The 22,686-nt window shown below is 49.2% G+C and overlaps 1 long non-coding RNA gene across 1 annotated transcript; it reads left to right on the top strand.

Annotated features, from left to right (window-relative positions):
- Window positions 1–805: 805 nt before the first annotated feature.
- LOC140428829 (uncharacterized) lies at window positions 806–20,591 on the top strand. The gene is made up of 3 exons (XR_011948912.1): window positions 806–916; window positions 19,531–19,652; window positions 20,365–20,591. It is a non-coding gene; the product is annotated as an uncharacterized lncRNA (long non-coding RNA).
- The last annotated feature ends 2,095 nt before the right edge of the window (window positions 20,592–22,686 follow it).

Raw genomic sequence — 22,686 nt, 5'->3', positions numbered from 1 at the left:
GTTACACCAGCTTAACATGTTTGCATCAAATAACTTTTTCCATTATTATTATTGTGGTTTTTTAAACAAGTTAACACATCCATTAAAGTTGTATTGGGAAGAATTTTCTAAACATGCTTAAAACATTGGGCTGAAGCATACGTGGAGCCAGATGCTTCACCACTGCTGGGAAGTCCCAAGGCTGTGCCATTAGGCAGTGCCAGAAGTCAGTGCCAGGGGGCAATGTTGGGGGGAATGTCAGAGAGGAGTGCCAGGGGCAATGCCAGGGGGTAGTTCCAGGGCAGTGCCATGAGGCAGTGCCAGAAGGCAGTGGCAGGGGGCAATGCCAGGGTAAATGTCAAAGGAGAGTGCTCGGGGGCAGTGCCATGAGGCAGTTCCAGGGACAGTGCCATGGGGCAGTGCTAGGGCAGTGCCTGTGGACAGTGCCAAGAGGAAATGGCGGGGACAGTGCTGGGGTACTGCCTGTGAACTGCCCGGGTAGTGCCCGGGCATGACCCCCTCTCCTCCCTGAGCGATGCACTCACCTGAGCTGCTGCAGTGGGTCTGCCCACCTGATACATGCCGTGGGAGACCAGAGCTGAATGGATTATCTAACATGGGGGCGGGGGGGGGATGATCAACCTTAGCGGCCTTATCATGATGTCAAATTTATTCTAATAGTGTTCGCGATGTTCAACATCAGGATTCCTGTTACATCACTGGCGGTGTGGGGTGGGGGTGGGGGGAGGGCTGGAATAAGCACAGCAAGACGTCCCGACGATGTGAAATGTGACTTCATCCTCTCGCGAGATTTTCGCTCTAGCCACTAAACCGCCCTGAAAAGAACGGGAGCAGAATATCCGGGCCCAATAATTTTCCTAATTTTCCTGAAGAATCGCAATCAGTTAAAAACCTTTATGTCAGCATTCAAGTACATGTAAGTGTTTGTTTTTAATTTGAGGAACAACGAACCTTCGGAATAAATACGCACAAAAAAGCTCAGTTATAGTAATTTTCTCAAATATATTTTTCATACAGCTTGTTTCTGCAATATCTCATTTTCTTTTACTGCATGGTTAATCTTGGCAATAATTGCAAAAAGCATTAGAGCAAAATTTAATTTCCTTTATGTCCCAGAAACAGGTGCAGACAGGGAATACGAGAATCTAAAAACAGGTGGCAATCTTTCTGTGTGGGATGTGATAGCTCCCACATCATTTTCTCACCCTTATGGCAGAACAGCACCAGATTGAAGTGATGCTCATATATAATAGTTACCAGGTGTCGTCGTTTGGTGTGAGATGCATTTGAAAATATGTTGAAAGGATCAAGTAAGAACATTTATTCAACACTTCTGAGGCTAGTTCGGCACAAATGTTTTTTTTAATAGTTTTACTTAACTATTTCCTGAGTGGCAGCACAGTGGCGCAGTGGTTAGCATTGCTGCCTCATGACTTCCAGTTGCGGCTATGCCTGGGTAGGTTGCACGATCGGCAGCTCCTGCCAATAACGGACTTTTGGGCCCTTTTGAGGAGCCCCAGCGGCACTTGGACGATGATTCCCGGTGCGGGAGGGCAGCAGTAAGGTTCCCCCAGCATTGTATGGAGTGGACCAGGAGTGGAGCGATTAAAAAAGTGGTTTTGGAGCAGAGAGGAGAGCGGGTGTGGAAAAGTAAGATGGCGGCGGGTGGAGACCAGGCAGCGTGGGTGCAATGGTCGCGGGAGCAGCAGGAGTTCCTGAAAAGCTGCTTTGGGAGCTGAAAGCAGAAATGCTGGCCCCAATGAAGGCGTCGATAGAAAAGCTGGTAGAGACCCAGAAGGCCCAAGGGGCGGCGATTCGAGAGGTGCAGCAGAAAGCCTCTGAAAACGAGGATGAGATTCTGGGCCTGGCAGTGAAAATGGAGGCGCACGAGGCGCTGCACAAGAAGTGGCAGGAAAAGTTCGAGGACCTGGAGAATAGGTCGAGGAGGAAGAATCTCCGGATTCTGGGTCTCCCTGAAGGGGTGGAGGGGTCCGACGTTGGGGCATATGTAGCAACAATGCTGAACACGTTAATGGGCGCGGGGAGCCTTCCCGCGGCCCTTGGTGCTGGATGGGGCTCACAGAGTCCTGGTAAGGAGGCCTAAAGTCAATGAGCCGCCAAGGGCTGTAGTGGTGAGGTTTCACCGCTTCATGGACAGGCAGTGCGTCCTGAGATGGGCGAAGAAAGAACGGAGCAGCAGGTGGAGAATACGGAGATCCGTATTTATCAAGACTGGAGTGCAGAGCTGGCTAAGAAGAGGGCTGGATTTAACCGGGCCAAGTCACCGAAAGGGGGTGAAGTTCGGGCTGTTGCAGCCAGCGCGATTGTGGGTCACTTTTTAAGATCGCCACCATTATTTTGAAACGCCGGATGAGGCGTGGACCTTTATACAAAACGAGAAGCTGGACTCGAACTAAGGGTTTAATGTGGGGTTGGGTTTGTTTTTTCGCTGTTGTTTGGGAAAGCTGGGGAGTGGGAAGGGGTGAGTGGGTGGGATATGTAGGTTTTGTGGGTTTGTGGGCATCGGTATTGTTTTGAGGGGCCGGTCCCAGTGTGCGAAGGGGGAAGGGGGGGCAGGAGGCCCTGGGTCGTGGGGAACTGGGGTGAGGTTGTAGGAGAAAGGAGCTGCGCCATAGGGGGCCGGGCCGGCCCAGGTGGAAAGCGCGGGCTTTTTCCCGTGCTGAGGAAGGGGGGGGGGCGGGGCCTGAGGGGAGGGGCGTTGAGGGGTGCTCACATCGGACTGAAGGGGGTGTGAGATGGGGATTCCACACGGGGGGCCGTTGGCAAAGGCGGGAGCGGCCGGGGTCAGCAGGAGTCAGCTGACTTACAGGAGTGCAATGGGGGGGAGCAAGGGGCTAGATGGTGGTCTAGCTGGGGTGGGAGTGGGGGGGGGGGGTGGGGGGGCGGGGGGGGGCGGAGGGGGGAACTGGGTTGCTGCTGTACTGACCGAAGGGGAGCTGGAGGTGAAAGGGCGAGTCGGGGCGAGGGTTCGCCGCCAGGGGGACTGGAGTGTGGGGAAGGCATGGGCACGTGACTGGCCTAAGAAAGGGGATGGCTAGTCGGCAGGGGGGTGACGAGTAGCCCCCTGTTACGGCTGATAACATGGAATGTGAGGGGCCTAAATGGGCCAGTCAAGAGGGCCCAGGTGTTCCCGGGTATTCACGCACTTAAAGGGACTGAAGGCAGACGTGGTTATGCTCCAGGAGACACATCTGAAGGTGGCAGATCAGGTTAGGCTGAGAAAGGGATGGGGAGGGCAGGTCTTTCATTCAGGGCTGGATGCGAAGAACAGAGGGGTTGCAATACTGGTGGGGAAGCGGGTGTCGTTCGAGGCGCTGAATATTGTGACGGATAATGGGGGTCGATACGTTACAGTGGGTGGTAGGTTGCAGGGGACCCCGGGTGGTACTGGTGAATGTGTATGCACCGAATTGGGACGATGCAGGGTTTATGAAGCGCATGTTGAGTCGGATCCCGGATCTGGAAGCAGGGAGCTTGATAATGGGGGGGGGGACGACTTTAATACGGTACTGGACCCAGCATTGGACCGATCCAGGTCAAGGACAGGTAAGAGGCCAGCTGCAGCCAAGGTGCTAAGGGGTTTTATGGACCAGATGGGGGGAGTGGATCCGTGGAGGTTTGCCAGGCCGGTGGCCAGAGAGTTCTCTTTTTTCTCTCATGTACATAAGGCCTATTCACGGATAGACTTCTTTGTGATGAGTAGGGCACTGAGCCCAAGAGTGGAGGGAACGGAATATTCGGCTATAGCGATTTCGGACCATGCCCCGCACTGGGTGGAGTTGGGGTTGGGGGAGGAGAGGGACCAGCGCCCGCTGTGGCGCCTGGATGTGGGACTGTTGGTGGATGAGGGAGTTGTGGGCGGGTCAGGGGGTGCATTCAGAGATACATAGAGGACAATGATAATGGGGAGGTGCAGGTGGGTGTGATTTGGGAGGCTCAGAAGGCGGTAGTTAGGGGAGAGCTCATTTTAATTAGGGCTCACAGGGAGAAGAGAGAGAGGATGGAGAGGGATAGGTTTGTGGGGGAGATAGTAAGGGTGAACAGGAGCTATGCAGAGGCCACCGAAGAAGGGCTGCAGAGGGAGCGTCGGAACCGCCAAATGGAATGTGATTTATTGACCACGGGGAAGGCAGAGGATCAGTGGAGGAAAATGCAGGGGGCAGTATATGAGTATGGGGAGAAGGCGAGTCGGATGCTGGAGCATCAGCTACGTAAGAGGGAAGCGGCGAGGGAGATTGGAGGAATCAGGGACAGGGGGGGGGAATACGGTGCAGAGTGCGGTTAAAATAAATGATGTATTTAGGGATTTCTATGGGGACCTGTACAAGTCAGAGCCCCCAGAGTGGGGAGAGAGGATGTGGCAGTTCTGAGATCAACTGAGGTTCCCGAGGGCGGAGGAAGAGCAGGTGGCTGGCCTGGGGGCCCTGATGGGGCTGGAGGAGCTGGTTATGGGATTGGGGAGCATGCACGCGGGCAAGGCCCCGGGACCGGATGGGTTCCCAGTTGAATTTTATAGAAAGTATGTGGATCTGTTGAGCCCGTTGCTGGTGAGAACCTTCAATGAGGCGAGGGAGGAAGGGACTCTGCCCCCGACAATGTCTCGGGCGCTGATCTCGCTGATTCTCAAGCGAGATAAGGACCCACTGCAGTGCGGTTCGTATAGGCCGATCTCGCTCCTTAACGTAGATGCCAAGTTACTGGCGAAGGTCCTCGCTATGAGGATTGAGGATTGTGTCCCGGGAGTGATACATGAGAACCAGACGGGGTTCGTAAAGGGCAGGCAGTTAAATGCGAATGTGTGGAGGCTCCTGAACATGATTATGATGCCCGCGGTGGGAGGGAAGCGGAGGTTGTGGCTGCTATGGACGCGGAGAAGGCCTTTGATCGGGTGGAGTGGGAGTACCTATGTGAAGTGCTTAGCAGGTTTGGGTTCGGGGAAGGGTTCATAGGGTGGGTCAGGTTGTTATACAGGGCCCCGGTGGCGAGCGTGTCTACGAACCAGCGGAGATTGGAATATTTCAGATTGTACCGGGGGACGAGACAGGGGTGTCCTCTGTCCCCTTTGCTGTTCGTGCTGGCAATTGAGCCGCTGGCCATGGCATTAAGGGAGTCTTGGAGCTGGAGGGGGTTGGTCCGTGGAGGGGAGGAACACCGGGTGTCGTTGTACGCTGATGACCTGTTGTTATATATTGCAGATCCAGTGGAGGGGATGGCGGAGGTCATGCGGATCCTTAGGGAGTTTGGGGACTTCTCGGGCTACAAGCTCAACGTGGGGAAGAGTGAGCTCTTTGTAGTTCATGCGGGGGGCCAGGAAAGGGGGCTAGAGGAGCTGCCGTTGAAGAGGGCGGAGAGGAGCTTTCGATACCTGGGTATCCAGGTAGCTAGGAGCTGGGGGCCCTGCATAAGCTTAATTTGACACGGTTTGTGAACCAGATGGAGGAAGACTTTAGGAGATGGGATGTGTTGCCACTTTCCCTGGCGGGTAGGGTGCAGTCGGTCAAGATGACGGTCCTCCCGAGGTTCTTGTTCGTGTTCCAGTGCCTGCCCATCCTAATCCCCAAGGCTTTTTTTAAGGGGGTAAGCAGGAGTATTATGGGGTTTGTATGGGCGAGCAAGACCCCGAGGGTTAAGAGGGTGTTTCTGGAGTGCAGTCGGGACAGGGGCGGGCTGGCGCTGCCGAATCTGTGTGGTTATTATTGGGCAGCTAATGTGGCGATGATCCGTGAATGGGTAATGGAGGGAGAGGGGGTAGCATGGAAGAGGCTAGAGGCGGCGTCGTGTGTGGGTACTAGCTTGGGGGCGTTGGTGACGGCACCGTTGCTGCTACCGCCGACGCGGTACACCACGAGCCCTGTGGTGGCGGCGACATTGAAGATCTGGGGGCAGTGGAGGTGACATAGGGGTGAGTGGGGGCCTCAATTTGGTCCCCGATACGGGATAATCATAGATTTGTGCTGGGCAGGATGGATGGGGGGTTCCTAAGTTGGCATCGGGCAGGAATTAAAAGGATAGGGGACCTGTTCATAGATGGGACTTTTGCTAGCCTGGGGGCACTGGAAGAGAAATTTGAGTTGCCTCCCGGAAACCTGTTTAGATACATGCAAGTGAGGGCGTTTGTGAGACGGCAGGTGAGGGAATTTCCGCTACTTCCAGCACGAAGGATTCAGGACAGGGTGATTTTGGGTGTTTGGGTTGGAGAAGGCAAGGGTTCGGCGATTTATCAGGAGCTGCAGGAAGCGGAGGAGGCCTCGGTGGAGGAGTTGAAGAGCAAGTGGGAGGAGGTGCTCGGGGAGGAGCTGGATGATGGTCTGTGGGCTGATGCCCTGGGCAGGGTCAATTCCTCCTCCTCTTGTGCCAGGCTCAGTCTAATACAGTTCAAAGTAGTACATAGGGTGCATATGACAGGGGCGAGGTTGAGTAGGTTTTTTGGGGTGGAGGACAGATGTGTGAGATGTTCGGGGAGCCCAGCAAATCACGCCCATATGGGCTGGACGTGCCCGGCACTGGAGGGGTTCTGAAGGGGCTTTGCGAGGGCTATTTCCAAAGTTGTGAACACCCGGGTCAAGCCGAGCTGGGATATAGCACTATTTAGGGTACCGGACGAGCCGGGAGTGCAGGACAAAGAACAAAGAACAAAGAAATGTACAGCACAGGAACAGGCCCTTCGGCCCTCCAAGCCCGTGCCGACCATGCTGCCCGACTAAACTACAATCTTCTACACTTCCTGGGTCCGTATCCTTCTATTCCCATCCTATTCATATATTTGTCAAGATGCCCCTTAAATGTCCCTATCGTCCCTGCTTCCACTACCTCCTCCGGTAGCGAGTTCCAGGCACCCACTACCCTCTGCGTAAAAATCTTGCCTCGTACATCTACTCTAAACCTTGCCCCTCTCACCTTAAACCTATGCCCCCTAGTAATTGACCCCTCTACCCTGGGGAAAAGCCTCTGACTATCCACTCTGTCTATGCCCCTCATAATTTTGTATACCTCTATCAGGTCTCCCCTCAACCTCCTTCGTTCCAGTGAGAACAAACCGAGTTTATTCAATCGTTCCTCATAGCTAATGCCCTCCATACCAGGCAACATTCTGGTAAATCTCTTCTGCACCCTCTCTAAAGCCTCCACATCCTTCTGGTAGTGTGGCGACCAGAATTGAACACTATACTCCAAGTGTGGCCTAACTAAGGTTCTATACAGCTGCAACATGACTTGCCAATTCTTATACTCAATGCCCCGGCCAATGAAGGCAAGCATGCCGTATGCCTTCTTGACTACCTTCTCCACCTGTGTTGCCCCTTTCAATGACCTGTGGACCTGTACTCCTAGATCTCTTTGACTTTCAATACTCTTGAGGGTTCTACCATTCACTGTATATTCCCTACCTGCATTAGACCTTCCAAAATGCATTACCTCACATTTGTCCGGATTAAACTCCATCTGCCATCTCTCCGCCCAAGTCTCCAGACAATCTAAATCCTGCTGTATCCTCCGACAGTCCTCATCGCTATCCGCAATTCCACCAACCTTTGTGTCGTCTGCAAACTTACTAATCAGACCAGTTACATTTTCCTCCAAATCATTTATATATACTACAAAGAGCAAAGGTCCCAGCACTGATCCCTGTGGAACACCACTGGTCACAGCCCTCCAATTAGAAAAGCATCCCTCCATTGCTACTCTCTGCCTTCTATGATCTAGCCAGTTCTGTATCCACCTTGCCAGCTCACCCCTGATCCCGTGTGACTTCACCTTTTGTACCAGTCTACCATGAGGGACCTTGTCAAAGGCCTTACTGAAGTCCATATAGACAACATCTACTGCTCTACCTGCATCAATCATCTTAGTGACCTCCTCGAAAAACTCTATCAAGTTAGTGAGACACGACCTCCCCTTCACAAAACCATGCTGCCTCTCACTAATACGTCCATTTGCTTCCAAATGGGAGTAGATCCTGTCTCGAAGAATTCTCTCCAGTAATTTCCCTACCACTGAAGTAAGGCTCACCGGCCTGTAGTTCCCGGGATTATCCTTGCTACCCTTCTTAAACAGAGGAACAACATTGGCTATTCTCCAGTCCTCCGGGACATCCCCTGAAGACAGCGAGGATCCAAAGATTTCTGTCAAGGCCTCAGCAATTTCCTCTCCAGCCTCCTTCATTATTCTGGGGTAGATCCCATCAGGCCCTGGGGACTTATCTACCTTAATATTTTTTAAGACACCCAACACCTCGTCTTTTTGGATCACAATGTGACCCAGGCTATCTACACCCCCTTCTCCAGACTCAACATCTACCAATTCCTTCTCTTTGGTGAATACTGATGCAAAGTATTCATTTAGTACCTCGCCCATTTCCTCTGGCTCCACACATAGATTCCCTTGCCTATCCTTCAGTGGGCCAACCCTTTCCCTGGCTACCCTCTTGCTTTTTATGTACGTGTAAAAAGCCTTGGGATTTTCCTTAACCCTATTTGCCAATGACTTTTCGTGACCCCTTCTAGCCCTCCTGACTCCTTGCTTAAGTTCCTTCCTACTTTCCTTATATTCCACGCAGGCTTCGTCTGTTCCCAGCCTTTTAGCCCTGACAAATGCCTCCTTTATCTTTTTGACGAGGCCTACAATATCACTCGTCATCCAAGGTTCCCGAAAATTGCCGTATTTATCTTTCTTCCTCACAGGAACATGCCGGTCCTGTATTCCTTTCAACTGCCACTTGAAAGCCTCCCACATGTCAGATGTTGATTTACCCTCAAACATCCGCCCCCAATCTATGTTCTTCAGTTCCCGCCTAATATTGTTATAATTAGCCTTCCCCCAATTTAGCACATTCATCCTCGGACCACTCTTATCCTTGTCCACCAGTACTTTAAAACTTACTGAATTGTGGTCACTGTTACCGAAATGCTCCCCTACTGAAACATCTACCACCTGGCCGGGCTCATTCCCCAATACCAGGTCCAGTACCGCCCCTTCCCTAGTTGGACTGTCTACATATTGTTTTAAGAAGCCCTCCTGGATGCTCCTTACAAACTCCGCCCCGTCTAAGCCCCTGGCACTAAGTGAGTCCCAGTCAATATTGGGGAAGTTGAAGTCTCCCATCACCACAACCCTGTTGTTTTTACTCTTTTCCAAAATCTGTCTACCTATCTGCTCCTCTATCTCCCGCTGGCTGTTGGGAGGCCTGTAGTATACCCCCAACATTGTGACTGCACCCTTCTTATTCCTGATCTCTACCCATATAGCCTCACTGCCCTCTGAGGTGTCCTCTCGCAGTACAGCTGTGATATTCTCCCGAACAAGTAGCGCAACTCCGCCTCCCCTTTTACATCCCCCTCTATCCCGCCTGAAACATCTAAATCCTGGAACGTTTAGCTGCCAATCCTGCCCTTCCCTCAACCAGGTCTCTGTAATGGCAACAACATCATAGTTCCAAGTACTAATCCAAGCTCTAAGTTCATCTGCCTTACCCGTAATGCTCCTTGCATTAAAACATATGCACTTCAGGCCACCAGACCCGCTGTGTTCCGCAACTTCTCCCCGTCTGCTCTGCCTCAGAGCCACACTGTCCCTATTCCCTAGTTCTCCCTCAATGCTCTCACCTTCTGACCTATTGCTCCCGTGCCCACCCCCCTGCCATACTAGTTTAAACCCTCCCGTGTGACACTAGCAAACCTCGCGGCCAGGATATTTATGCCTCTCCGGTTTAGATGCAACCCGCCCTTCTTATACAGGTCACACCTGCCCCGGAAGAGCTCCCAGTGGTCCAGATAATGGAAACCCTCCCTCCTACACCAGCTGTTTAGCCACGTGTTTATCTGCTCTATCTTCCTATTTCTAGCCTCACTGGCACGTGGCACAGGGAGTAATCCCGAGATTACAACCCTAGAGGTCCTGTCTTTTAACTTTCTGCCTAGCTCCCTGAACTCCTGCTGCAGGACCTCATGCCCCTTCCTGCCTATGTCGTTAGTACCAATATGTACAACGACCTCTGCCTTTTTGCCCTCCCCCTTCAGGATTCCCTCTACCCGTTCGGAGACATCCTGGACCCTGGCACCAGGGAGGCAACATACCATCCTGGAGTCTCTTTCACGTCCACAGAAGCGCCTATCTGTGCCCCTGACTATAGAGTCCCCTATTACTATTACTCTTTTGCGCTTTGACCCTCCCTTCTGAACATCAGAGCCAGCCGTGGTGCCACTGCTCTGGCTGCTGATGTTTTCCCCTGATAGGCTATCCCCCCCGACAGTATCCAAAGGGGTATATCTGTTCAAGAGGGGGACAACCACAGGGGATTCCTGCACTGACTGCCTGCCCTTTCTGGTGGTCACCCATTTCTCTGCCTGCACCTTGGGTGTGACCACATTTACATAACTGCGATCTATGACGCTTTCCGCCACCTGCATGCTCCTAAGTGCATCCAATTGCTGCTCCAACCGAACCATGCGGTCTGTGAGGAGCTCCAGTTGGGTGCACTTTCTGCAGATGAAGCCATCCGGGACGCTGGAAGCCTCCCGGATCTGCCACATCTCACAGTCAGAGCACAGCACCCCTCTAACTGACCTTGCGTCAATTAATTAAAATTAAAATTAAAATTTGTCTTTTTTTTTTAAATATTTTTTTTAAATTTCAAAGTTACTGTCAACTATCTGTTTCCTAGCACTAGATTTCTAATAGAAATGCGATAGCTAACTATAATACTCTCCAATCTCTGGCTTAGATATCCCTCTAAATTATAATTAAGTTATTATGTTTAATTAGTTACCAAATACTCAAAAAAAAATTTAAATTTAGGGTAGAATCCCAACCAGCCACTCTGGCCACAGCTTTTCTGTGATGTCACTTCAGTTTCCCCCCGACACACACAATCTGAAAAAAGGTATAAAAGTGAAAATAAGTAAAAATCACTTACTTACCTTCTTACCTTCTGAGTGTCTTAGATGTTCTCAGGTTCTCTCGCTGACAGAGACTGCTCCTCCACCTCCGAACCTTGACCTGCACAATGCTAATAATATAATAATAATATAATATGGCACTTACCTTACACCAATGGGTCTTATTATTAGGTTAGAGGAGGAGGGCGGGTGGGAGACACTACACGTGTAGTGTCTCGGGTTTCCTCTCCACCAGAATTTATTGGTTGGGGGGGGCGACTTCCCAGAGGTCCGCGGGTCGAACTTCCGGTTCCCGCATTATATAAAAACAAATAAAACAGAAAAGAAGAACAGACACGGGACCAGGTAAGGCTTTTTAAAGTAAGTACTCACCTCCCAGAGGGCCCCTGCGCACCGCTGCCGCCGAAATCCAAAGGGCTGCTCCTGTAAAGGCAAGGCTTTTTAAAGTAAGTACTCACCTCCCAGAAGGCCCCTGCGCACCGCTGCCGCCGAAATCCAAAGGGCTGCTCCTGTAAAGGTAAGTGGTTTTAAATTCACTACTCACCTCCCAGAAGGCCCCTGCGCACCGCTGTCGCCGAAATCCAAAGGGCTGCTCCTGTAAAGGTAAGAGTTTTTAAATTCACTACTCACCTCCCAGAAGGCCCCTGCGCACCGCTGCCGCCGAAATCCAAAGGGCTGCTCCTGTAAAGGTAAGAGTTTTTAAATTCACTACTCACCTCCCAGAGGGCCCCTGCGCACCGCTGCCGCCGAAATCCAAAGGGCTGCTCCTGTAAAGGCAAGGCTTTTTAAAGTAAGTACTCACCTCCCAGAAGGCCCCTGCGCACCGCTGCCACCGAAATCCAAAGGGCTGCTCCTGTAAAGGTAAGAGTTTTTAAATTCACTACTCACCTCCCAGAAGGCCCCTGCGCACCGCTGCCGCCGAAATCCAAAGGGCTGCTCCTGTAAAGGCAAGGCTTTTTAAAGTAAGTACTCACCTCCCAGAAGGCCCCTGCGCTCCGCTGCCGCCGAAATCCAAAGGGCTGCTCCTATAAAGGCAAGGCTTTTTAAAGTAAGTACTCACCTCCCAAAAGGCCCCTGCGCACCGCTGCCGCCGAAATCCAAAGGGCTGCTCCTGTAAAGGTAAGAGTTTTTAAATTCACTACTCACCTCCCAGAGGGCCCCTGCGCACCGCTGCCGCCGAAATCCAAAGGGCTGCTCCTGTAAAGGCAAGGCTTTTTAAAGTAAGTACTCACCTCCCAGAAGGCCCCTGCGCACCGCTGCCGCTGAAATCCAAAGGGCTGCTCCTGTAAAGGTAAGAGTTTTTAAATTCACTACTCACCTCCCAGAAGGCCCCTGCGCACCGCTGCCGCCAAAATCCAAAGGGCTGCTCCTGTAAAGGTAAGAGTTTTAAAATTCACTACTCACCTCCCAGAGGGCCCCTGCGCACCACTGCCGCCGAAATCCAAAGGGCTGCTCCTGTAAAGGCAAGGCTTTTTAAAGTAAGTACTCACCTCCCGGAAGGCCCCTGCGCACCGCTGCCGCCGAAATCCAAAGGGCTGCTCCTGTAAAGGTAAGAAAGAAAGAAAAACAAAATTGTACATAGCAAATCAAACAAGGATACATTAACCCCATTTAACCAATAAATACAAAAGTGGGGATATGCCCCCTTTTAACAAAAACATAAACCAAACTCCCCCCTGGGTTGCTGCTGTTTCGACCTCCACCTAACGTTCCGTGAGAAAGTCTAGGAACGGTTGCCACTGCCTGGAGAACCCCTGCACAGACCCACGCAAGGCAAGCCGAAAGGGGCCAGAGTTCTGGCCTTTGCGTCCCTGGTAGCCCGGCAGAGGATCTTACTAATATAGAGAGATGCGAAGCCCCCGAGTGTGGAAGCTTGGATCAATGACATGGCATGGTTCATTAAGTTGGAGAGGATAAAGTTTGCCTTGCGTGGGTCTGTGCAGGGGTTCTCCAGGCAGTGGCAACCGTTCCTAGACTTTCTCACGGAACGTTAGGTGGAGGTCGAAACAGCAGCAACCCAGGGGGGAGTTTGGTTTATGTTTTTGTTAAAAGGGGGCATTTCCCCACTTTTGTATTTATTGGTTAAATGGGGTTAATGTATCCTTGTTTGATTTGCTATGTACAATTTTGTTTTTCTTTCTTTCTTTCTGGAGTGTTTGATTGAAAATTGTTGAAAATTTTGAATAAACATATTTTTTTTAAAAAAGCATTGCTGCCTCATGGCGCTGAGGTACCAGGCTCGACATTCTCCCCGTGTTTCCATGGGTTTCGCCCCCACAACCCAAAGATGTTCAGGTTAGTGGGTTGGCCATGCTAAATTGCCCCTTAATTGAAAAAAATGAATTGGGTGCTCTAAATTCTTTTTAAATTTCCTGAATCTTACTTAGCAATTCCTGTGGAATTCCTTTTTCTTTTCAGTTCCATAAGTGTAACAAATAGGATTCCCAACAGGAATCTTGCATCTCAGATTTGGAGCAAGAGGAATATCAACAGGATTGCAACTCTGGCAACATGATCGACTGCCCAGCATAGCGGCAGCAATAGGACACGATCATTTTTACTGTCGTGTCTCATTTAAATACTATTTCAGTTACTGCTCGGGATGGACATGAACACATGTACAGAATGGCTGTTGGCAGGCAAAGATTGGGCAGCACAGAAAGTACTGCAGGTGCTGGAAATCTGGAATTAAAACAAAAAATGCTGGAAATGCTCAGCAGGTTAGACAGCGTCTTTGGAGAGAGGAACGGAGTTAACGTTTTCAGCGAAAGGTCCTTGGCCACCTGCCATCTTTTAGGGAAGTTGCGGGTGACAAATTCTGGGAGCATTCCTGCTCCTCTTGGGTCCAGAATTTACCTAATAATAATAATCACTTATTGCCACAAGTAGGCTTCAATGAAGTTACTGTGAAAAGCCCCGAGTCGCCACATTCCGGTGCCTGTTCAGGGAGGCTGGTACGGGAATTGAACCCGCGCTGCTGGCATTGTTCTGCATTGAAAGCCAGCTACTTAGCCCACTGTGCTAAACCTATGATACTACTCCAGCTTTCAGCTCAACTACGGACCTACTTTTGCTCTAACCAAGAATTTTACATTCTCCCCATGAGTGAATTTGTAGACGGAAGGCTGAATGTAAAATTTCTAAGATGCCCTTCCCACAAGGATCCAGCCTGCCCTGACCTCCCCACAATGTTGTGCTTGGATGGGAAAGCCCTAGGCTGGCCCTGTTGCCTTGGTCCAACTGAGGCTCTAAATTGGCCAATTATTGACCACTTAAGGGCCATTACTTGCCAGCCTCAATTTTCAGGCTGGCAGGAGGAGTTCCAAGGGTGAAGCCCAAAAATGAACCTTGTTCAGGCCTTGGAGAGGAAGGGGGAGACACCTCCACCAACAGCCTCCTTTTAACATCAGGCATCCCCTCCTACACCCCATTTAGACATAGAACATATAGTGCAGAAGGAGGCCATTCGGCTCATCGAGTCTGCACCAACCCACTTTAGCCCGCACTTCCACCCTATCCCCAGAACCCAATAACCCCTCCTAACCTTTTTGGACACTAAGGGCAATTTTAGCATGGCCAATCCACCTAACCTGCATGTCTTTGGACTGTGGGAAGAAACCGGTGCAACTGGAGGAAACCCACGCAGACACGGGGAGAACGTGCAGACTCCGCACAGACAGTGACCCAGCGGGGAATCAAACCTGGGACCCTGGCGCTGTGAAGCCACAGTGCTAGCCACTTGTGCTACTGTGCTGCCCAACGATAGTCCAGGGATTTCCCAAGATAGTCCAGCCCCAACAGGTACATCCTGCACCCCCCTTCATCCACACACCCCACACCATGCAGCCTCTATATTAACACACCCACCACCCTCTGCCCAGTCCCAGAGTCTCACTTCCCCTCCCCATCCTGAGACACCCACATTTACCTGGTGCTGCACTCGCTGGACTTAGCCTCCAGGGACTGCTTGCAGTCCCAGTCTTGTCCACTGCAGCTCTGGCGCTGCAGTGACCAGAGAACTACCAGCCAATCAGATTGGCCAGTAGTTCTCTGAGGCAGATGCTCCTTCAGAGTAAGAAGCAGACATCCAGCCTCCTGCCAATGAACACCTGTTGGAGTTTTAAATAGCTGCAGGGTGGGCAGTATTGACCAAATTGAATAACCTCACACTTTCCCAAATAATATTTCAGCAGCCATCCTGATGCCCACTTATTTCATCTGTCTATATATATATTCAACTGAGGAAGGAGCAGCGCTCCGAAAGCTAGTGTTTGAAACAAACCTGTTGGACTTTAACCTGGTGTTGTAAGACTTTTTACTGTGCTCACCCCAGTCCAACGCCGGCATCTCCACATCATATCTATATTTGCAGCATTTTTGTGGTGGTCCTCACAACTTACATTCTCATCTATCGTTGTAACATCAGTAATCCTCTTGCTCCCTTTGTCCAAGTCAATAATATGGATTGTAAATAGCGAAGACCCGAGCATTGATTCTTGTGGCACTCTACTAGCTACAGTCTACCTACACTTATACTTTAACCAATCTGTTAACTCGTCCTCGATCCATGATAACATATTACCCCAAACTCTATAAACTCTTATCCTGTCCATTAGCCTTTTACGTGGCAGCTTAACAAATGCCTTTTTGAAAACTCAAGTATAGTAAATCTATGGGATTCCCTTTATATACTCGGCACATTACATCCTCAAGAAATTCCAATTCATTTGTCAAACACAATTTCCCTTTTGAATATTTTATTATTTTCTGATTTTATAAGCATTGCTAAGATTTCCTTTTGTTAGATTCCAGCACTTTCCTGGTAAGTGCTGTCGGGCTAACTGGTCTGCAGTTCCCTTTTATCTCTCCCTCCTTTCTTGAATAGCGGAGTATTACTTGTGCTAACTTCCAATCCATTGGGTCCATTCTAGAATCTAGGGAATTTTCGAAAATCAGTACTAATTACCAGAAAACACTGCAAGTGGTCAGTGTTAGGAAAAGAAAGGTAGTTTTAAGGGATTTATATTTGTATTGGTAAAGACGGTATAGTTTTAAGTATGTTTAATTTAATGTTTCTGTGCCTGGAAGGGTAAAATCTATAGTTAGATTCATGCTGGACAAAGGTGTTTGAATGTGTGTGTGTGTGGGGTTTGCTTAAGTTCCATCTGTGTTTCTATTGTGCTTAGAGATGGTTACAATGTTAAGAATAAATAAACCAGCAGTGGTTGCTTATAACTGGGGCCTTGTATGGTAGAGAGCTTTTATGTTTCAGTTTAGCTAATTTGATTGCAATTAGGGATAGGTAGTGATAAAGAAGGCAGCTCTCACAGCTGTACGAGAAGCCGTTGGTTTTAGAAGCCTGAAGAGAGAACATCTCTCTCAGCCTTGCTCGAAGAAAAAACATACTGTAGAGTAATGGTTAAGAAAACAGATGCTGGAAATCTAACGTCCAGCTAGTTAAGGAAACTAAAGAAATAAAGAGGTGTCTAGGAAGTCTGGATTTACGTGAACAGAGATCAAGGTATTGTTCAGAAGAATTCAAGGAAGAGTAAACCAGGTGTTAAGAGACAATTGCAGTAACCAGATTTAAAGCGGTACATCAGCCTTCAAATGTAAAACAATGGCGGGATTCTCTCGGCCCGGGGCCGGGCCGGAGAATCCCCGCGACCGGGCCACGCCGTCCCGACACCTGCATGCGATTCTCCGCAGAGCATTGGCGCTGGCGTGTTTGGCGTGGCGCCGGTCGCGGGCCGCTCCACGCAGCCAGTCCGCTGATTCTCTGCCTGGGATGGGCCGAGCGGTCGCAGTTAAAACGCTGAGTCACGCCGGTGCCGCCCACACCTGCTCTCAGACGGCGGGAACTCAGCTTGCAGAGTGGGGTGGAAGGGGGGCTCTGACCCCGGGGGGGGCCTCCGATGCAGCCTGGCCCGCGATCGGGGCCCACCGATCGGCGGGCCGGCCTCGCTGACCCCCGGCCTCTTTTCCTACTCGCCGGCATCTATACTCCTGCGCCATGTTGCGTCGGGGCCGGCGCGTTGAAGGAGGTGACCGCGCATGCGCATGTTGCCGTCGGCGCCACTGCACATGCGTGGATCCTGCGGCCCACAGTTCATGCCGGGATCAGCAGCCGGAGCAGTGTGAACCGCTCCAGCGCCGTGCTGGCCCCCTGTCGGGGCCAGAATTATTCCTGGCAGTGGCCCATTCACGCTGTCGTAAAACGCGATGCCATTTACGATGGCGTGGACACTCTGCCGCGCGATGGGAGAATCCTGTCCCAAACGTATGATGCCATTTTAATACAGTCTGGGAATCAAGAGTTAAAGCAATTGTGAGCAATTTCCACACCAGTCAAGACAAAGAAATCCTAAAGGGGTTGGAGTAAAATCCTGGACTGGATTCACTGTTAAAAGTGGAGTGGAAGCTTTGTTTAAAAGTGTCATTTGGAAAACCTGGTCTGGATTTCTGAATGCAAACTGTTAAGGGAAGGCAGATGGATGAGAGAAGATTTTAAAGTATGTTTTTGGGAGTGGAATTTGGAAACTCTCACGTGACAATTATGTGGTGGGGGAGGAGGATTCTGTGAAGAAAACCACAGAGTGGAGAATGTACTTGCCCACAGCATCTTGGTGCTTAAAAAGGACTTTGTGTTAATGAGACTATTGTAGATTAAGATGTACTTTGTAATCCACATTAATCCTAAAATTAGTGTGCAATTTGTAAGTTAAGGAGGAGTAATGGTGTATTGTATCATAATCAAAGTTTTCATGTTTAATAAATGTTTTTTTATTTGTTGTTAAAACTAATTAGTGGTCCAGTGACTTTGCTGCTCCACATTTTATAAAACAAAGTGTAAGTTACAGTCTTTTCAGCCAGGGTTCCACTCTGGGGTCTTCCCGTCCAGTTATAACACCAACTGGGATCATTACATGAGCAAAAATAGTTGAGATCTGAGCAGCTAAGTAAGTTGTTAATTTTTAATTTCCAACCCACCAGACGAGTAGGGTTAAACTCAACCTTCAAAGGCTTAAATGAATGAAAATCTAGTTTAAAATAGATGTAAGGAAAACATTTCTTTATTTAAGTGATAGCAACTCCTTAGAATAATTTACCTAATAAGGTACTGAAATCACAGACATCAAGGTTGTTGAAGATGCAGGCGGTTGCTATTGAGTGATTTGAAATACAAGATGGTTGACCTTAATGGATCAAATTATGTTGCCTCGTCAATATACGTTTTGTCCTCTGGAGCTGTGGTATTGTGCTTCACAGCAACCTGACACACTCCTCAAATTAGGCTGTTCAACAACCACTGTTGAACAATTCCTTAATTTCCATATTTATGCTGAATATGGTTTAAAATGTTTATTTAATGATCCATTTTTTTCGACAGCTAATCTTAGTTGCTTTCTTGAAGCTCATCCATCTTTTAGTTTGCGCCGAAATGTCAGGGGCAACCTTTTTACAAAAGGAGCATTAGAATCTCTGGAAGGTGAGTATTGGACTACCAGTTAACAATGGAAAATTTGAATCTCGTTCCATCCCACAGGCTCAGTAGCACTCGGAAGTTGAATTTTGCTGCTTAAAACTGTTCATTTAAAAGGAACACAGACTCATTCTGTCTCATAGATGCTGATAAAAGTGCTAAAGCTATCCTACCCTGTAGCAGACACCTGTACAGGTGGACCAGTTTCTCACCTGGGACACCAGCGTTGACACTCTGACTCAAATGTGGGGCTAGTAGGTTGACAAAAGCTGTCACTGTGTATTGTCCGCTGAGTACTTGAGGTGTCCCCTGCAATTCTGAAAGAAAGATTTTTTTTAAGGGGCAATTTAGCATGGCCAATCCACCTACCCTGCACATCTTTGGGTTGTGAGGTGAGGCCGACCCTGATACATGGGGAGAATGTGTGAACTTCATACGGACAGTGACCCGGGGCCAGGATCGAACCTGGGTCCTCAGCGCCGTGAGGCAGCAGTGATAACCATTGCACCACCGTGCTGCCTCTCTTATGAAAGACAGAAGAATGAGGGCAAGCAAATGCCAATAGAAAATTTGAGAACAGAATTGGAAATCAGAAGTCAAAGGTGAAAATACAGTTTTAGGGGAGGTGGTATTGTCACTGGACTAGTTAACCAGAGACCCAGAGTAATGCTCTGGGGACCCAGATTCAAATCCCACCACTGCAGATGGTGAAATTTGAATTCAATAAAATCTGGAATTAAAAGTTGAATGATGGCCATGAAACCATTGTCGATTGCCATAAAAACCCATCTAGTTCACTAATGTCCTTTGGGGAGGAAATCTGCCGTACTTACCCGGTCTGGCCTCCATGTGACTCCAGATCCACAGCAATGTGGTTGACTCTTAACTGCCACCTCAAAGGAAATTAGGGATGGGCAATAAATGCTAGCACAGCCTGCGACGCCCACGTCCTATGAACAAATTGGAAAATATATATATTTCTTTATATTCTTGATGTGTTCACATATGTAATCTAAACATTCTACCTTCTCTTTGTGTGCCCTGCAACCGTTAAGGTAGGATATCTGTTCATCATGAAGATTGTATCCCAGCTGTCCAGCCCCACCTATACTGTTGCAATATGTTTCACCCTAGCACAGAGAATGAACTGCATTGAAAGAGATTGTGAAGCTGAACGATTACATCGCAGAGAAGATCCAAGATCAAAAGAACCAAAATACGAGAACAAGTGTCGTCCGGACATGAAGTGGAAGTTTGTGAGTGTGTCTTCAATTTATCTGTGTTTTTCTTTGCATCTTTCCGATTTCGCAATAACATTTGTACAGCCATAATCAAGCTGTCACATACTTTATTTTCATCATGTTTTTTAGGTCTGGACAAATGTAAAAATATGTAATGTCAAATTCTTCTCCAAAGTTACACTTAATCCAAAGTGCTTCATACACACACACAGCTCCATAATGAGAAGTTATTCTGTTTTTTTTCCAATTACGCATCATCAACTCATGAATGATACCTAGAACTGAATTAGCATGATGGATTGCGTGAATTAAATTGCGTCTCTTGCGAGTGTACAGTATTATGAATCAAACTATTAGTTGATTGACAATTCAGCTGTTGTTATGCACGCAATGTTCTAGATTTGAGCCTGTCTCAACTGTCTCAAATTTTTGCAGGATGTGGGCGTCGCTGGCTAGGCCGGCATTTGTTGCCCATCCCTAATTGCCCTTGAGGAGGTGGTGGTGAACTTCCTGCAATCCATGTGGTGTAGGTACACCCATTGTGCAATCAGGGAGGGAATTTCAGGATTTTGACCCAAAACTGGAACAATTTTATCTGGTCTCGACCATGAGAGCCTGTTAAACTGCAAATATCGGCTAAACTGACCCTAACTAGAACCAGATGAACCAGTCAACTGGGCCGCTCCCACTTACCATTTCGTTTTCCTTTTGACAATTGGTTCAACAGGTTCCAATTCAGCTGGTTTTACCTGCTGCGGCAAGCAGCTGAGGAGCAGCGACATGATGAAGAGGAAGAGGAAGCAAAAGGAGGAGTAAACCTAAACAGTCATTCCCTGCGCTGGTTGGTCAGAGAAGAACAGGTACCAAGGGTGGTATCAACAGGAACCATAACCCCAATTCCCCATGCATCATCTTTCTGTTGCTGACAAATTATGACAGCATATGCTTGGCCATTGTGGAAAAATAAACATTCCAAACCAAATGCCTGAGTGAAATTGCATCAGATTGCACACATAAATCAACTACCCACTCACCTTTCTGTACTTAGTGGCTGTTTTCAGATTCCTGTCCTAATGTCCAAAAGCTGCAGCATGGCTGGTAAAAGATTGATAAACCATAGTGGAGGAGTCTGAAAATGTTTTTGCAGACTGGTCTCAAGCAGGGCATAGAAAGCCTGGTTATGGGCTACACCATCTCCACACGGGTGGCGTCAACAGCAAGGGCACTGGTGAATTGATAGGGGTGAGAGAACTTAAACTGTCTTCCTGAGACAGGGCAAGAGGTTTTTGTTCCAGGGAAGGTGTCACTCCTTTGCATCGGCACCTCAGCAATCGTAGTAATGGAGGACAGATTGCTGGATTGCTGCCACACCCTGCAAGCCCTTTTGCACTTGGTAATCCACTGTCATGATGGCAGCATCTGAGCAACCATAACACTCAGGCACTTACTGATTGCTGCTTGTGCCAAGATGAATGCAACATTGGCCTTCATGAGTTGAACAGTGTTGAAATGAATGGGCTTCAAACTCCAGTTAGTGCTGAATCCCTTCAAGCTCCTTGGCAATGACAGCAGGGTTTCTGACAGATGTCACAATGCACCAAGTGTCGTGTTCTGTGTACTCATCAACATTCTTTTGAAGGATGTCCATTCAAAGTGCTCATCTGAGTCCTTTGCAGCATAAGCTTTCGCCAACTGGCAAATATTCTTGCCAAGGATCCTGGCGATGATGACACATGCTTGGTGTCTAACCACATGCAAATCTCATATCTGTAACATCCTCTAAATCACACACACTGTCAAATCTGAGCTGCTGGCTACAAATATGTAATTTGATGCATCTTCATCATTACTGAGCGGAATTCTCCCATTTTGAAACAAAGTGCAATGACGGGTGTCTCCGGTAGCGCCGCTGACCAGAATGACAGGATCCCACGCCATATTAAGTGCTTGAAAGCTCATTAATTATGCACAGGTGAGTTCCCCTCTGAATCTCCTGGCAGACCAACAGCTGATTCACCAACCCACCCGCAACTGATGAGTTCTAAGGTCCAGCACCATTTTTTAAATATCAGTCCAGCACACTTATATCACTCTCTCCTGCCCACCTGTCTTCACCAGACCCTGCATAATTTCAGCAACCCAGAGGGAAAAAGCTAGCATTCTCAAGAAGAAATCTGTTCTTTGATTCAGCCACCTTCCCCCCCTGAACCCATCACCTGCAAGATGCCATCGCCCCACTTGGACCTCTACCCACCGCATCTGGAGTCTTCATCTATCCCCTTCCAGTAAATGATATGGTATCTTTTTGACCCTCTTGTATGTGGGCTTGATGGGCCCAACATACCTCCCCTCACTCTTCCCTCTGTCTTCCATTGATCATCTTCTTCAGCCACTTCCTTGCCCCTCTGCCTGATATCGTCACCCATTAACCCCCCGCCACCTCCGCAACCCCCGCACCTTCCACAGTACCACACTTATCTTCGCCAGGCTATCCTCCAATCCCCCGGTCAAACTTTGGACATTTGTTGAGGTGGCTATTTGACTCCCGCTGCCTGTTGTCCGGTGTGTGGCACCATGGCGAGGGAAAGGGGGAGGAGTGGGGAGTAGACCCCTGTACTCGCCAACACCAGAAACTGTGCCCATCTAAAGATGCGCAGGTTAGGTGGATTGGCCATGCTAAATTGCCCCTTTCTGTCCAGGGGTGTGCCGGTTAGGCTATGGGGTTACAGGGATAGGAGGAGTGCTCATTTGAAGGGTCGATGCAGACTTCATGGGCTTAATGGCCTTCTTCTACACTGTACGGGTTCTATGAAATAAATTACATAGGAGAGTTCATGGGTCCAGTAGCACAGTATTGTCCAAATAGACACTGGTTCATGGCACTACAGAGGTGTTTGTGGGGGGGGAGGGGGGAGGCCTATGTACTCCCCAAGCCCAGGCACTGACTGTGCTGATCCAAATCAACGACACAGGAGGGCCTATGGGTCCAGCAGTATAGTGCTGTCCATATAGACCAGGGGGAAGACTGACCCGCTACTGAGATCAGTCA

This window comes from Scyliorhinus torazame, chromosome 8 (genome assembly GCF_047496885.1).
Source record: "Scyliorhinus torazame isolate Kashiwa2021f chromosome 8, sScyTor2.1, whole genome shotgun sequence".
Classification (NCBI taxonomy): domain Eukaryota; kingdom Metazoa; phylum Chordata; class Chondrichthyes; order Carcharhiniformes; family Scyliorhinidae; genus Scyliorhinus; species Scyliorhinus torazame.
Note: the sequence above shows the minus strand (reverse complement) of the source record. Positions and strands in the feature narration are given on the sequence as shown.